General features: G+C 43.2%; 1 long non-coding RNA gene across 1 annotated transcript; it reads right to left on the reverse strand.

Moving 5' to 3' along the window:
• Window positions 1-5,316: 5,316 nt before the first annotated feature.
• Window positions 5,317-6,528, reverse strand: LOC113568468. Its single transcript, XR_003409590.2, has 3 exons — window positions 6,500-6,528; window positions 5,821-5,899; window positions 5,317-5,400 (listed from the first exon to the last, which is right to left on the reverse strand). It is a non-coding gene; the product is annotated as an uncharacterized LOC113568468 (long non-coding RNA).
• Between the last annotated feature and the right edge of the window lie 8,467 nt (window positions 6,529-14,995).

Below are 14,995 nucleotides of genomic sequence, written 5' to 3' on the forward strand. Positions count from 1 at the left end.
CGTCATAACGATGTCATAATCATGTCCGAGTAACAACAGAGAATCATGCAAGACTGGACACTGGATGCCTCAGCAAGAAAAAGTGCGCAATTTTGCATCCGTTTTCATATCTCCATTTACATTTTGATGTCTTCGATTACTGTAAAACTCTGTTTGTTGAGGCACTGCAAGCTGCGCTGATGAGAAGACAGAGGAACGCATCCCTGCCCCGCGTAGCAGTGTACTATCAATCCTGGCTGATGTGACGTGAGAAGAGACACACGCTCTGGCCCTGGTCTCAGGCAGTGGAAAGTTAAACAGGACTCAGCCACCATTTTTAATCTCTCTTCAGATTAAAAGAGCTGACTCATCTTACTACGGTACCGCAGCGCTCCGTAGAACATCTCAAAGCCATGCACCAACACCATTACAAGCAGAACTCACAACATGCAGTAATAGTACCTACGGTGAAGGCCCGATCAACAGGAAAAGGTGCAGTGTATCCAACTATATACTCTACTGTGTGCGAAAGACAGAGAAAATTACTTTTCCCATTACAAATGTAATGTATTTTTGTAATTCGTTTAAAATGCTGAGGATGTTCTGCAATTAGTTTAGCGATGTTGAAAGAGCAGGGGACTAAGTCTCTTCTTTAGATGCATAATACGTCAGTAAAATGTTAACAGCTCACATTAGACACATGAACTCTTAAATTACAGCCAATTCCAAGCTCTGGGCAGCCCCTACAGTACAGCTGGCAGTTAAGTGAATGTCAGGCATTCTGGAGATTTAAGACTGTTTCATTCACTTCCTCTCTCTCTCTCTCTCTCTCTCTCTCTCTCTCTCTCTCTCGCCCTCCCTCCATTTCTCTCTCCCTTTCACTCACTCCCTCCCTCTCCCTTGTTCTCTCTCTCTCTCTCTCTCTTCCTCCCTCTCTCTCCCGCTCTCTCTCCGAAGGTTGCTGTGTTCCGTTTTTCCACTGCTGCTTACTGAACTGCCTGTTTCCATGACGTCACATACTGTGTGACGACACATGACACAACAAGTTTTTTCCATGAATTGGCAAAAAAAAGCAAAGAAAGAAAAGCCAAGGGCAGTGGAAGTCAGCAGACTAGTGGACGCGGAGTGTGGGGCTGGCGGCACTGATGCTGCCGTCACGTGCTGCTCTTCAGACAAGTGTCTCAGACAGCAGCTTTATAGCGGATAAGGAATACTGTATTTGCTTTGCTCTAAAAGGAAAATGTGTGTTTAGGAATGAAGGGAAGAGAGTAAGTGGGGATTATATTACTGTCTGTCCCTCAGCTGTTACACTTTAGGAATACTGCTGTCGGAAAGCCAAGGGCGTGCTGACACGCCCAAGGACGTATTTTACACGGGAATTCTGACCTTGGTCACAGTCCATTTCTCTCCCTCTCTCTCTCTCTCTTTGTCTCTCTCACTCTCTCTTTTCTTTCACTCTACTTTCTCTCTCTCCCCCTAGCTCACTCCCGTTTTCCTGTGCTGTCTCTAGAAACTGGCCCTCTTCCAACTGACATGCCTGTGAACCCCAAGCTATGGAAATTTGAGAGGACAGACTGAATGGATAGAGAACAAAAAAAAAGAACAGAATGTGCTTGAGAGGTGAATAAGAGTAAGATCTGCACTTAATGACCCACCACCACAAAGACACACACACACACAAATACACAGTTCTCTCTCGAGCACCCTCTCTTAGCTTGTGACAGGTAGCCTTATAAACTAATTTTAGCCCTGCCATTGTCAGCATGCGTTTCCTGTTGCTGATAAAGGGAATAAGGTTAGTGTGTGAAGTATCAGTTGAACAGACAGAACTATCTAGGGAGAGAAGCGTTCAAATTCACACAGAATAACGGTGCTTTTTTCGGTTTCAGACCCTTTAACAATCATAACACTTACAGTACATTTCCCAGAAAAAAGTTAGTTTTAGAAAAGTCTTGTGTAAATGACCTCACTTGATAAATGGACGGATCAATGGTAGTCCAAAAGTCAAATTAAGTATGATACCACTGAATAGTGAGGTGTCACATTCCACTATCAACAGGTTGACCCACATGACTGACCAATCAGAGGGCTTGTTGAAACAGTCCATTCATAAAATCATACTTCACCCTTCACCCATATGACTTAGGTAATTTGCTCTCTCTCTCTCTCTCTCTCTCTCTCTCTCTCTCTCTCTCTCTCTCTCTCTCTCTTTCTCTCTCTCTCCACAGCTGTAGGTTGGTTGATACTCACCGTTTCACGAAAAACAAGGACGACGTATAATGGCGTTGTGTCCAGTGAAACACACACACGTCTGAATCAGATTGTGTGAGCCATTGTTAGTGCTAATAAAAAGAACATATTAACTGAAATGAAGATCCCATTCAAATGAAATCCAAATATGAACAAATATGGGGATTAAGGTTGTACGGTCACTCCTGTAGTACGTACAAATACATCTGAACAGATATTACAATTAATTATAAACATACAGCATCATCATAATATGGACAGTGATGGCTCATATAATATAATAGTGCAGTGTCACCACAACACCTATATACAGTTAAACCTTTAAAGTATGTTAGCGAGAGAGGCTCCAGAACCAACAGACCCCACTAGTGCCCGAGACACGTTAAAGACGCCAGTAGCTTCAGACCACACAGGAACAGCAGAGTTGCAGAAGCACCGCTCTCCAACGTGCAGGAGCAGAACACTTCCTCCTCATATTTTTTCACGGGCTAAGAGAGGTCCCTTCTGGTCATGCGTAAGACTGGTGTCTTTATCCTCTCTTGTCCTTTGTCTGGCGCACACACACACACATCACCACAAACCTGTTCCTCAGTTGGCTATCATAACCTGGCAAACGGTTTCACAATCCCACACTGACATGAAATACCTGTTAGCACCTCGCACACCCCCACCCCCTCCCCACACGCACTCCGATTCCCACTTACTCGTTTTTCTCAGTTTCTCGGGGGTCCAGAGGAGGGTTTTCTCTGAGGCTGGAGAGCACCGGGGGAGGGAGCTGCTCCTGCAGGAGCAATGGGAAGCTTTAAGGTTAGTCCACAGTGGCGTCCATATGTGTTTAATGAGTAATCACGTTCAAAGGGCCGTCATGCGGTAGGTGCAGTGGGCCTCTAGCAGTCTGCACGCACACACACACACACATACACACACATTACCTTTACCCACTACAGCACCACACACACACACACATACACACACAGACACATTCTCTTACCCCAAGACACATGTGAGTTCACTTATCCCAAGAAACTGAAAATGCTCTTACCAAGACACTTAAAAATTCTTACTCCAAGATACAGGTACAATCACTCACTTACATATACAAATGTGTCTCAGTGATTGTCATCATATCATATATCTTCGACATTGAATTTTGAGACCGTTTTCTTGGTTATAGAACTATTGTCAAAATGTTTGTGGCAAATTACATTCTAATTGCTAGCTATGACAAAATAGTCAACCATGCTGTGATTGGTACTTACAGAGCAGTCCAGGAGTGTGCACGGCTCTCCAGCAGTGTGCACGGCTCTCCAGGACTGTGCACGGCTCTCCAGCAGTGTGCACGGCTCTCCAGCAGTGTGCACGGCTCTCCAGGACTGTGCACGGCTCTCCAGCAGTGTGCACGGCTCTCCAGCAGTGTGCACGGCTCTCCAGCAGTATGCACGGCTCTTCATCTGTCAAGGGTTCCTTTACTTTCTCCTTTTCATTTCTTTTCTGTTGTTTTTCATTCTTACTCTCCTTAATATTTTTGCCATTTTCATGATTCTTTGCTAAATTTCCTCTTTTACTCCTATGCTGTAATTGAGTCACATGCTGCCGGGCAGCGCTTTTAAATGAGAGGCGGGATAAGGCGTAGGCGGGGCTTAGTCATTTTGACCTATCGCATCCTGGGGGTTGTCCTTCCTGTGCCTTTTGCTGAATGGGTTAGGAACAGGTCATTCACTGAATGGGAGCGTATCTAAAGATGAGTTTTACGTGTTCTCCACAAAAAGTGGAAAAAACTCCCAACCATTTAGAAGAATCGGTTAAGACGCTGACCACAGATAAAGTGAATGACTTTCTAATCCCGAAGAAGTACTTTACAGACATCACAGTTAACCTTGTTGGGCTTAAAGTTCTTAAACCTCCACATGATGACAGAATAAGTGTCTTTCACAATAAACAAATAACTTTATTATCAATCAATTATTTAATTAATCTTAAAAAAAAGATGAATATTAAAATAAAATCTGACTTGTAAAAATAGTTATGCTCTATTTTCATTTCAGTTCCAGAGGTAATCCAGTGCTGTGTCTACAGTCATGAACCTCATCCACAAAGATCAGAATGGCTTCCCAACGACCTACAGTTCCTCACCACAAACAATTCACATGACGCCACAGTGGTATAAATAATTTAAATGACATCATAAAAACACAAACTTAGTGTTTGTTAATAAACGGGGAACAATCTGATTTAGGTTTAGCTCATGATATGAAGGTGCTTTACAGTTGTTTTTTTTATTCTTCTTCCCTCAATAACACCAAACACAGGTCTTCTGGTGTTCCTCACCTCTGCAACACCGATGCCCCCAAATCCCGTACGAATGAAGCTTACTGTACAATGCATCTAAAATTTTTGAATGAAGAAAAAAAACCTCCTGAAATTCACAAGAAATGTTAGTTATTGTAACCTAGCGTAGCCACATTCAGTGTGGACCTGCAAAAACAGCACAGGCCTGAAGGAGACATGTTGATCCAGCCGCCTGTTACACACGCCCCATAACTGAAGAATTCGTCATCTCATACATAATAAGAATATGACAATAACAAGAGTATGATGTTTTTTGTCACTGTATTAACGCCAAACGTAATAAAATACTCTTTTAAATCTATGTAAATCTTTTACTGAGACAAGTATATCATTGGATGTCATTAATGCTTATATTTGTCTGATCTTACACTGGAAACCTCAAACGCTGATACTGTTTAGTTAAGAGGCTTCTGCTATATAGATCAGAGCTACAGATGTAGATGTAGTTGCCCACGGATATCGTATCTAGCTTATAAAACAACCCACATTTCGAACAAAAGCAACAATACGCTTGGGAAGAACAATACACTAAAAAAGTCACAGTGCGTGTAATCATTGGTCTCCCATAATTAAAGAGCTATTACTACGCCATCGTTGGTGTTAAATCGTGGGTAGCCTTCAACACAGAACCGAGTTTTCGTTTCCTTTCTCACATATTTCACTCCCGCAGTCACGGGCTCTCCCCGGGCTGGTCGCGTGCCCCCACCCCGTCTCCCGTGACTTCAGGAAGGGGGAAACCACCCGTCTCGGTGGCCCACGGAGACCCCAATCCACGCTCGACCTCTGAGGGGCTCCTGGTGTCGTTTCAGCGATGGCACGCGTCTAAAGGCACAACACGTGAGGCTCGGCTGAAGTTACCGTGGCCGTGAAACGTTTCCGTGCTCTCGGTCCGCGCGCGGGGACCACACACTTCGCCGCGAGCACCGTGCAGCGCGATACCACCCAACTCACCCGGTAGCAAACTTGTCTTCCAAAGTCAACGGCGTGTCTCACTTTCCACTTCATCGGTTTAAATAGGTGTAAAAGTTAATCTACAATCAAATCAGTTTCAATACGTACACGTAAATGCTGACTCGAATGCAAGCAAATGCTACATTTCACAAAATTAATTCGTTTAGTTTTTAAACGACACGTTTGACAAAATATGTGACTGGACAAACTGTAGATTGCATAAACTTATCATAGACTTGGTCCATAGCGGCATTCAATGGACCTTGAAACGGGTTTGGCAGTTTAGCTTACCTTACAGCAAAAGCCCGTGGAGCCTGTGGCGCTGCAGATTGTTCCGAGTTGTTTCCCAATGCCTCCCCGGGCACTTCTGCTGTTCCAAATAACACAAAAGGGGAAATAACGGTTTACATTACGAGCTGCGATAGACACACATGCCTGGTTGTTCGCACAGACGACCGGGTTACAAAAATGCACTTTTTTTCAGTGATCTCATCACCATCCGCTTGCCATTTCCCCTTCCCCTTATCGGCCGTCTCGAGCTCTTTCTTCTGTCGCGCATACCGATGTGTCCGTCGGAAACGTCCTCAGTGAACGCGCGCTGCCGGTTCACACGCCGCTGTTCCACGGTTCCAAACTCCAGATGAATTGTGGGCCGTACCTTATCTCCCACTGTGTACTGATTAATTATATTAACAATACTATTAACCTCACGTTATCAGATAAGAATAGGCCGCCACAACCCTGTGAAATAACACAATTTGTTAAACAATATCTAGATTTTCATGTGGTTAAAGTGGTGCCGACTTTAAAGAAATGTTCCAGGTCTGAGTCAAAGGAATTTCTTGGGTTCAGTAAGGTGTTCTGTTTGGAAGCGACAGCTCTCGCGCTACAGCTTCCACCCCAGCTCCATCTGCACAGTGTGACAGATAACGCTACCGAGCTTTAAATAATCTATTTAGGCTACACCCACCATGCTGGAACTATCTCGTTGAGTTGCTCGAGGTGTCTCCAATGGTCAAGCCGCGTATCTCCCAGTCTCTGTGTGGATCCCGTGTTAACTCTGCTTTACCTGTGATTTCTACTGCCCTGCCATTCCTCTCCTGCTCAACCTGAATTACAATCCAGTTTGCATGTCTTCCCTGGATTTACTCTCCATGGTAATTCTATAGATCTCTCTCTCTCTCTCTCTCTCTCTCTCTCTCTCTCTCTGTCTCTGTCTCTGTCTCTCTCTCTCTCTCACACACACACACACACACACACTTCTTTCTCTCATTGTCACAGTGCTGCAAGCAGTTACCCAGGAAAAACAGGTTCCTTCAGTTTTACATTAATAAATCCTTTATCCTTGGATGTGGTCCCTTTGCTTTCTTAAGTCATGCATTTCTCCTCCCCGGGCCACGGTGTCCTCATGTTCTTTATGTATCTCTCTATCTCTTTCTCTCCGCTATTTCTATCAAGGTGGGCTCTAATGCTTCTGCTATCTGGGTCAATCTGCAACCTACTGACAGGCTTAACTCCAAACACCTCACCTACATGTCCCCGGCTCCGCACTGTGTGTGCATGTGCACGTGTGTGTATATATGCATGCAGAGGACCCTTGCCTACACAACTCTCAAGGGCTCTCAGCCTCCCAACACACACACACACACACACACACACACACACACACACACACACACAACCTGACTCATGTACACCCTCTCATGCACACACACACACACACATGTCCACTAGCACCTGGCCATGGCATGCACCCCCTCCCTGTGCTGTTCACGGATTCTAATGGAGGAAATACTAAAAAGCAAATCATAAATGTTAATAATGTGTCTTGGAAAAACAAACACATATATCATATTTATTTTACCATAATTATTGCTGATGTCTGCAGTATATTCTGCAATTTTAAGGTCTATTTCCGGACATACGCACAGGCGTATTTTTATTCAACACAGAAGTATATAACAGCCATCACACACATCATCCTTCATTTACACACTCCTCTTTCTTTCAACTATTGCAGAATTTACTCTCTTTTGTTTACTTCTAAAGTAAAAACAAAGCAAAACGGCATATAAATGATGAGTCATGATTTACAAGAGTTTCTTTAACACCTAAAAACACACTAAAACAAGCGACAATTACATAATAGGTACAACAGCCTGTCCTGTTTTAAAAATACATACCAGAATGCATTGCTACAGTGCATACAGACTCGTCATACAGCTTTTGCCTCATGTCTCATTTTTAAATATCCATTTTTGCAATTTGTACACAGTTTGGAGATGTACCTATTATAAATTGAAAGCATATGGAATATGTGTGGAAGTCTGTTACAGATGATTGGTTTTATATGTAATGGAATGTTTAATGTTTAAATATATGTGTAATGTTCAGAATGATAATGCAAAAGCTTGTACTATAAGTACATAAATTACACAAATATTGGAAAATATTAATTGGAAATTAAGACATGCTCTTTTTCATTGTTTATTGAAAAATGTATATGTTGTTGAACAGACTTTTTCTGTCTGAAACGGGGCTCAATTGAAATAACCCATCAGTAAATGGTTATTGATCTGTGGTACTGAAAGATCAGATGCAGTCACAATTTCCTAACACCACTTGTTTAGCCTCTGCTGCCTCTGGGCTGAGCTGCAGGCCAGTGGACGCAACTGCAGTGTGCTCAGTTTAAGAGGATCTGCTAGATGAATTCGGTCAAATTTTGCTCCTCACTTTACAATCACTTTTGCTACAAATATGTTGTATTTTGACTGTTTTGGGAATATGCTATTAAAGGTATTTTTAAGAGTAGTATGCCACAAGAGATATGCTGTTTTTAGCAGAGCTGTATTGCTTCATTTGATTCTATAATATGAAAACAAAAAGCCTTTTTTTGTTGTTTTTACAGAAAACTGTAAAAGTAGACTGTATTGCATCTGAACATAAATATTTTTTGAAATGTAAAGAATTTTTAAATGATCATAGCTTATTAAATATAAGCAGCTCAGTTGTGTTAGCTATCATGGTTGCTCATTTTATCCTTGATTCTTATCTGCTCTTATGTTTTAGCATAGTCATTGCAAGACAGAGCTCTATGTAGAAATAGGTTGCGGTCTTAGCTGGGTTTCATCTTTTTTGAAGAAACACATAACCACAGTCTAGACTTGGAGCTGAGTTACCCTTTAGCAGCCTGTAAGATCAGTATTGTCCCAAAGTAATTCCAGTCAAAACACACCCAGCTGCCCTCAAATTATTGTGTACTTTCAATTTCACCATTATACAGGTCACATCTTGATTGAATAAATTAAGCACTAAGATTCGAACAGAAAGGCAGACCAGAAACAGCCCAGGAATTTCAGTCTCCTGTCTGGGATTGTGCCAGGATATCAACATTAAGATATACTGAAATACAGTAAAGTGCATTGGTTAAAATGGTGTGATGATCCAAGCATTAGTTAATTTAGAATCCATAAAAAGATGTGGAATACACAACAGCTACTCATGCTATGAACGTAATTCCTCCATGGTCCATGCCTCCCATGCGTGTAATGTGATGCTCCTGCTTCAGTTTCTCTGGAGCTGCCAATGGCAAATTTGGCAACACAATCCATCTTTTTTTCTTTTTTTCCACTGTTCCCTGGCTGCTGTTTGTTGAGGCCCACACACCAATCATGGAGTGATATGATTTAACAAGCTCATTACTGATTTAACGTGCTCATTACTAATTGAACATGATCCTTACTGATTTATCATGCTCGTTAGTGATTTAACATGCTTGTGACTGATTTAATGTGCCCATTATTGATTTAACATGCTCGTTATTGATTTAACATGTTTGTTACTGATTTAATGTGCCCATTATTGATTTGACATGCCCTTTATTGATTTAACATGCTCGTTAGTGATTTAACATGTTTGTTACTGATTTAATGTGTCCATTATTGATTTAACATGCTTATTAGTTATTTACCATGCTTGTTAGTGATTTAACATGTTTGTGACTGATTTAATGTGTCCATTATTGATTTAACATGCTTGTTAGTGATTTAACATGCTTGTTACTGATTTAATGTGTCCATTATTGATTTAACATGCTTGTTAGTGATTTAACATGTTTGTGACTGATTTAATGTGTCCATTATTGATTTAACATGCTTGTTAGTGATTTAACATGCTTGTTACTGATTTAAGGCAATGCAAGGCATTTTGGTGTAGTACTTGTCATTGTGTCAATTCAAAGGTTACACAGACAGACAAATTAAAATAATAAAGCTTATTACATCAATTTATTTGAATGCAATTAAATTCTATCTATTTAAATAAAGTATGAAATATTAAAATAACTAAAAATATAAAAATTATTAAAAGAGGAAAAATACCTCTTTTAAAAACATGTTGTTTAAGAAGCTCCATAACAATTTACAGTGCTCATTCCTGATTTAAGATGCTTGTTGCTGAGTGAAATGGTAAATAATTATTCACCCTCAATTATACAATCCAGATTATCTCAATAACATAACAAACATTTATATTCAGATTAAAGCATGAACACGTCCAGATTGATTGTACTTATGTGTAAACCACTGCTGTTTAAATTCCCCCAAAGCAGTGGTCTATTCCCATGTTCAGATAATCTGTAGTCTCTGGAATATGAGATTATCAGAACTGCCATTAGCATGCTGATGTAGTGATGCGTGTTAAAGGACTGTAATGGTGTGTTCGACGGATGCAAGGGGGCACTCCACACTCCACGCACCATCATAAACGGCTCCACATCTTGCACTCGTGATTACCAGCAACGAGTCACGAGAGCAAGCAGACTCCCAGAAGAACCCAGGATTGACACGCATGGAAAACAACACGGACACCAAAGCCAGCAATCAAAGCCAGACAAAAGCAGGAATGAGATTCACCAGTTTTACCAGAAGCAGTGAAATTCCAGGTTGTGGATTTCATACTTGTCAGCTCTGGATGGATACATAAACTGTACCTGTCAGTGCATTTCCTGAGTCCTTGTTTGTCTTAAAACACCATCCACCCTTTCGGAAATGTGCCTAAAAGCCAAGCGGCCATGAGCTGCGATTGGCTGACCTGACCCTGCACCTCAAATGCTCCAATCCCCATTTTGGTTTTTCACCTTTACGTATGCGAGGCAGAGTCATGAAGAAGGTCACTGCTCTCATTTGAATTCACTGGGGCAGTTAAGATTTCCACAGTTTTCTATTTTCAATGTTCTCCCCCTTTTTTTTGCCTTTCACTCTTTCTTTCTTTCTCTCTCTCTCTCTCTCTCTCTCTCTCTCTCTCTCTCTCTCTCTCTCTCTCTCTCTCTCTCTCTCTCTCTCTCTCTGTTGTTGACGCTCTGAGTGATGGACTCACCTGGGACTTGGTTCTCAGATGGCTGAAGGACAGTATGTGTGTGTGTGTTTGTGTAGCTGTGTGTACGCGTGCATACGGCTTGTGGGTGTGTGTGGGCGAACGCGTAGGCGTCATGTGAACCTGACTCACAGTTCAGTCTGTTGGAGAGGCAAAACAACGCAAACACAAACGGAATAACAGCTACCGAGCCACTCGCTGACATGACCGAGTCTACTTCAAAACAAGCTCCTGTGCCACTATTTGACGCCAAATCAACCAAAAAGTTAATTTTCAAGTGTGTCAAGAGTTAAACCACCAGAATGTTGCTTATTACATGATCCTTGGTATGTGTGTAGTGTTTTTTTATGGTTTGAGGGTTTGTTGTGTGTCAGATGAGCACAGCGATGGCACAGGATTGTGTGGGTGTATTCTGGCAAAAAGCCGATCGCTCCCTCCAGGCTAGTGAAAGAGCAGTAGTGGTGGGTATCTGCTTCACACTGCTACTGACAGAACCGTCACACAGTGTTGAAGAGGAAATGTTCAGAGAACTCACCTTGTTATTGCACAGTGAAATCAGCAGTGAGTCTGAAGTGTCATGAACAGTGTTAAAGGTCTGTGGTGCTGATCTGGGTATTTACTTGCAAACTTTATGCCATATTTATGTGACTAGCTATGCAAATTTCAAAATCCATGTTCACCATTTCAATGGAAGTTGTTTCTGCAAATAAAATATTTTTAATGATCTAAAATATCTTTACTTGTGCTTTGTTTCATTCGGATCTTTGCAGGTTGTGATGCCGCAGCGTCTCAGAAGCAGAACACAGCTCTGAAAGGAAGTTAGCCGTCAGCTGGAGCGAGTGCCTTTGTCACGCCATGACCTTGATTGGCGGGGAACGGCAGGACTTGCTGAAAGATTACTCCAGAAACCATGACAACCAAAGGGGGTGTAAATGATGGAGTATAACTCAGAAGGACAAACGTTCACTTACAAGATGTGATGCTAAACCTGAGCAGCCCTGTGCATGCCATCATACATACCTACACAATATTTACCTACAACTTACTTACCTACAAAATATTTACCACAATACTTTCCTACACAATACTTACCTACATCATACTTTAAAGTTTCTGGCCAAAACTGACAGGAATTTGGAGCTGTTCATGATTCCCTCCACCCGGACCAAAGTCCCAGCTCAGGGTTTTAAAAGCAGCCCAACACATGAAGCTTCCAGCACCATGCTTCACCGTGGGGGTGGCGATCTTCACCGTGGGGGTGGCGATCTTTACCGTGGGGGTGGCGTTCTTCACCGTGGGGGTGGCGATCTTTACCGTGGGGGTGGCGTTCTTCACCGTGGGGGTGGCGATCTTTACCGTGGGGGTGGCGTTCTTCACCGTGGGGGTGGCGATCTTCACCGTGGGGGTGGCGATCTTCACCGTGGGGGTGGTGATCTTTACCGTGGGGGTGGCGTTCTTCACCGTGGGGGTGGCGATCTTCACCATGGGGGTGGTGATCTTTACCGTGGGGGTGGCGTTCTTCACCGTGGGGGTGGTGATCTTCACCGTGGGGGTGGTGATCTTTACCGTGGGGGTGGCGTTCTTCACCGTGGGGGTGGTGTTTTGGATTCCGTATTTTTTTGTTATAAAAGGCCTCTGTCTTGCCACCCTGCCCTGTAGCGTGGACATGTACAGAATTCAGGAGATCCTCATGCTTACATCAGATTACCTACGTCATTCCTGCTTTTATCATTCTTACCTTGCCTTAAGTACCTTTCTTACCAACCCCCCCCCCCCTCCAGTGTGGATTCAATCTGCGGTGAGATGGTGAGATCATGTCCTGATCTCAGAGCAGGAGTCGGATTCTACAGTGCAGTTTCCCAGTGCTAGAGTGCTATGCCCCGATAAACGATACACTTATGTCACAGGACAGGTTAAGAGTTACAGCTCTTAATCAGGTGGCCAAGGTAAAACGCCCACACAGAACTGCTTGTCATAGGCCCACCTCTACATTCCACACAGTTTTGTCCGTCAGTGCGTGGTACTTGTTTCAGTGACAGCCAAGACTTTCCAAGGGGCCTCGGGTAGACAGAGCTCTAATTGGTTTAGCAAGGTTCGTTTGCATTACGCCTCCAACACTCATAACTGAGCGATTGTCAGGCAGTTTTGGAGAGCTTAGCTCTCTTTTTGTCGCCTGGCAACAGAACGATGTCAGCATGTTGTGGAGACTCTAGTCTGTGCACTGGGCAGATCTTGGAGGTAGTTCCTGTCAAGCACTATAATCATGTAAATTATGCAGCTCCACTGATATTAATGTGTTTACCTAACCCTTCCTGCAGTGGTGTGTCATCCGCGTGTGCTAATCGACCGAGCTGTCACAATTGTGTCTGAAATAAAAACACGAAAAATGTGTCCTTCTTTGGGAAATGAGTAGGTCTCACATGCAGATGGGTCTAATTATTTGGATGTTTTTAATCGCCACATCTCTCACTCTTCCTTCCGCGCTGCGTGTCTTCTGAAAGCGAAAACAGAAAACAAGGACTTACGGGCACCATAAACGCTCTGTTTTCACACGCTCCAGGTGTTTCTCTCCTTAGCAGAGGGTTAAAGCAGTCAGTCTCAGCGCTACAGAATGCCAGTGCTGTGGACTGAAAGCACGCGCGTGAAGCCTTCAAGACAGCAGGGCAGACCGGCAGCCGGAGAGGCAGACAGGAGGCAGACAGACAGACAGACAGACAGACTGAGGCAGTGTGCTGGCTTTTTGTAGCAGCAGGGGAGGCCATGCATGCGTGGGAGGGTGCGTGGGTTCTGAGGTGGGCAGCCTATTGTTTGTGAGTGGGGTTTGAGGCATAGCTGAGAGAGCTACGGAGGTAGGACGGAGGTGATGGCTGCCGAGCTCCTGTAGCCCCACATCACCGAACACGAGCACCTTTTCAGCCTGCTTTTTGGTTTGATGTATTTGTGGTGTTTTCTGCTCAGTCACACTATAGACATTTTTATAAAAATAAGCCATCTTTCTTTACATATCCGTTTCCCAGTTTAAGTACATTTTTACATTTCTTTGCAGGCAGGTCTTTTTGATTTTCTATCCTCCGATCTGACAGAAGTGTGCCTCTGTATCTTCCTGTCTCGCTGGAGTTGTGAGTCAGACCAGCGTGGGGGCTTCCTCTTTATCCTCCAACAGAGTGACTCTGTGGGTCTATCCCACCTCACACCTACTCTTAGCACAGAGGTGTGTGTGTGTGTGTTGGGAAGTGAAGGATTGACTACAGTCAGAAGTTGGCCCCTCGCATACATGCTCACACACAAACACAAAAGTACGCAGAATTTTAAGTACATAGAATAGAGGGTTCTTGTTGCAGAATAGTGATGAGGGTCCATACATTGGCTTGATGGTTTTAATGCAGAACAGTGTGGAGAATATCGGTGGTGCTGTGTGAATGTTCTGGTGAGAATGGAGTGCCGATGAATAGTCATGAGAGACACACTACGCCTCTGTAAATGGTCCTTACTGCTGTTGGAACACCCTCTGCCTCGCTTCATAAACACAAAGCATTTGTGTGTGTGTGTGCGCGCGCGCAAAAGTTGAGGAAGCAATATTTTGTTAAATTCTTCGCCGTAAAATATGAGTGTTTTCCCCGGACATGATGCTCAAAACATTTGCAAATGAATTCTGGCTGCATGTTCAAATAAGCTTGTCTGTGTCATCTTTGTCAAGAAAGAACAAACTCCACCAAGGAAAAGAGAATAGTGGCATGTGTCTGTCGTAGAAGAACCAGACGCATGCCACTGTGGCACTGTGACATGTGACAGAGGATCACTTTGGCCATGTCAACAAAGTTCACGAGTTCACTGAGCCGTTTTGTTCATATCATTCGTTTTAGCCGTTGATATCCAGTGCACCAGAGAGTCCGTGGCACCTTAGCTGAGAGTCTTTGCAAGTACATCTCACTCTCATGTCTGCTGTACAAGTGTTCAGCAGAAGAGAAGCTGCTTAGCTGATTTATACAGTCAGTAATAATGAATCAGTCATTGCATCATATGATGCTGAGATTCTCAGTCCCAGCTGAACAAAAAATCAGCAGATAACGGCGAACATTTGAGGAGTAATGAC

Source organism: Electrophorus electricus, chromosome 1 (genome assembly GCF_013358815.1).
Source record: "Electrophorus electricus isolate fEleEle1 chromosome 1, fEleEle1.pri, whole genome shotgun sequence".
NCBI lineage: Eukaryota > Metazoa > Chordata > Actinopteri > Gymnotiformes > Gymnotidae > Electrophorus > Electrophorus electricus.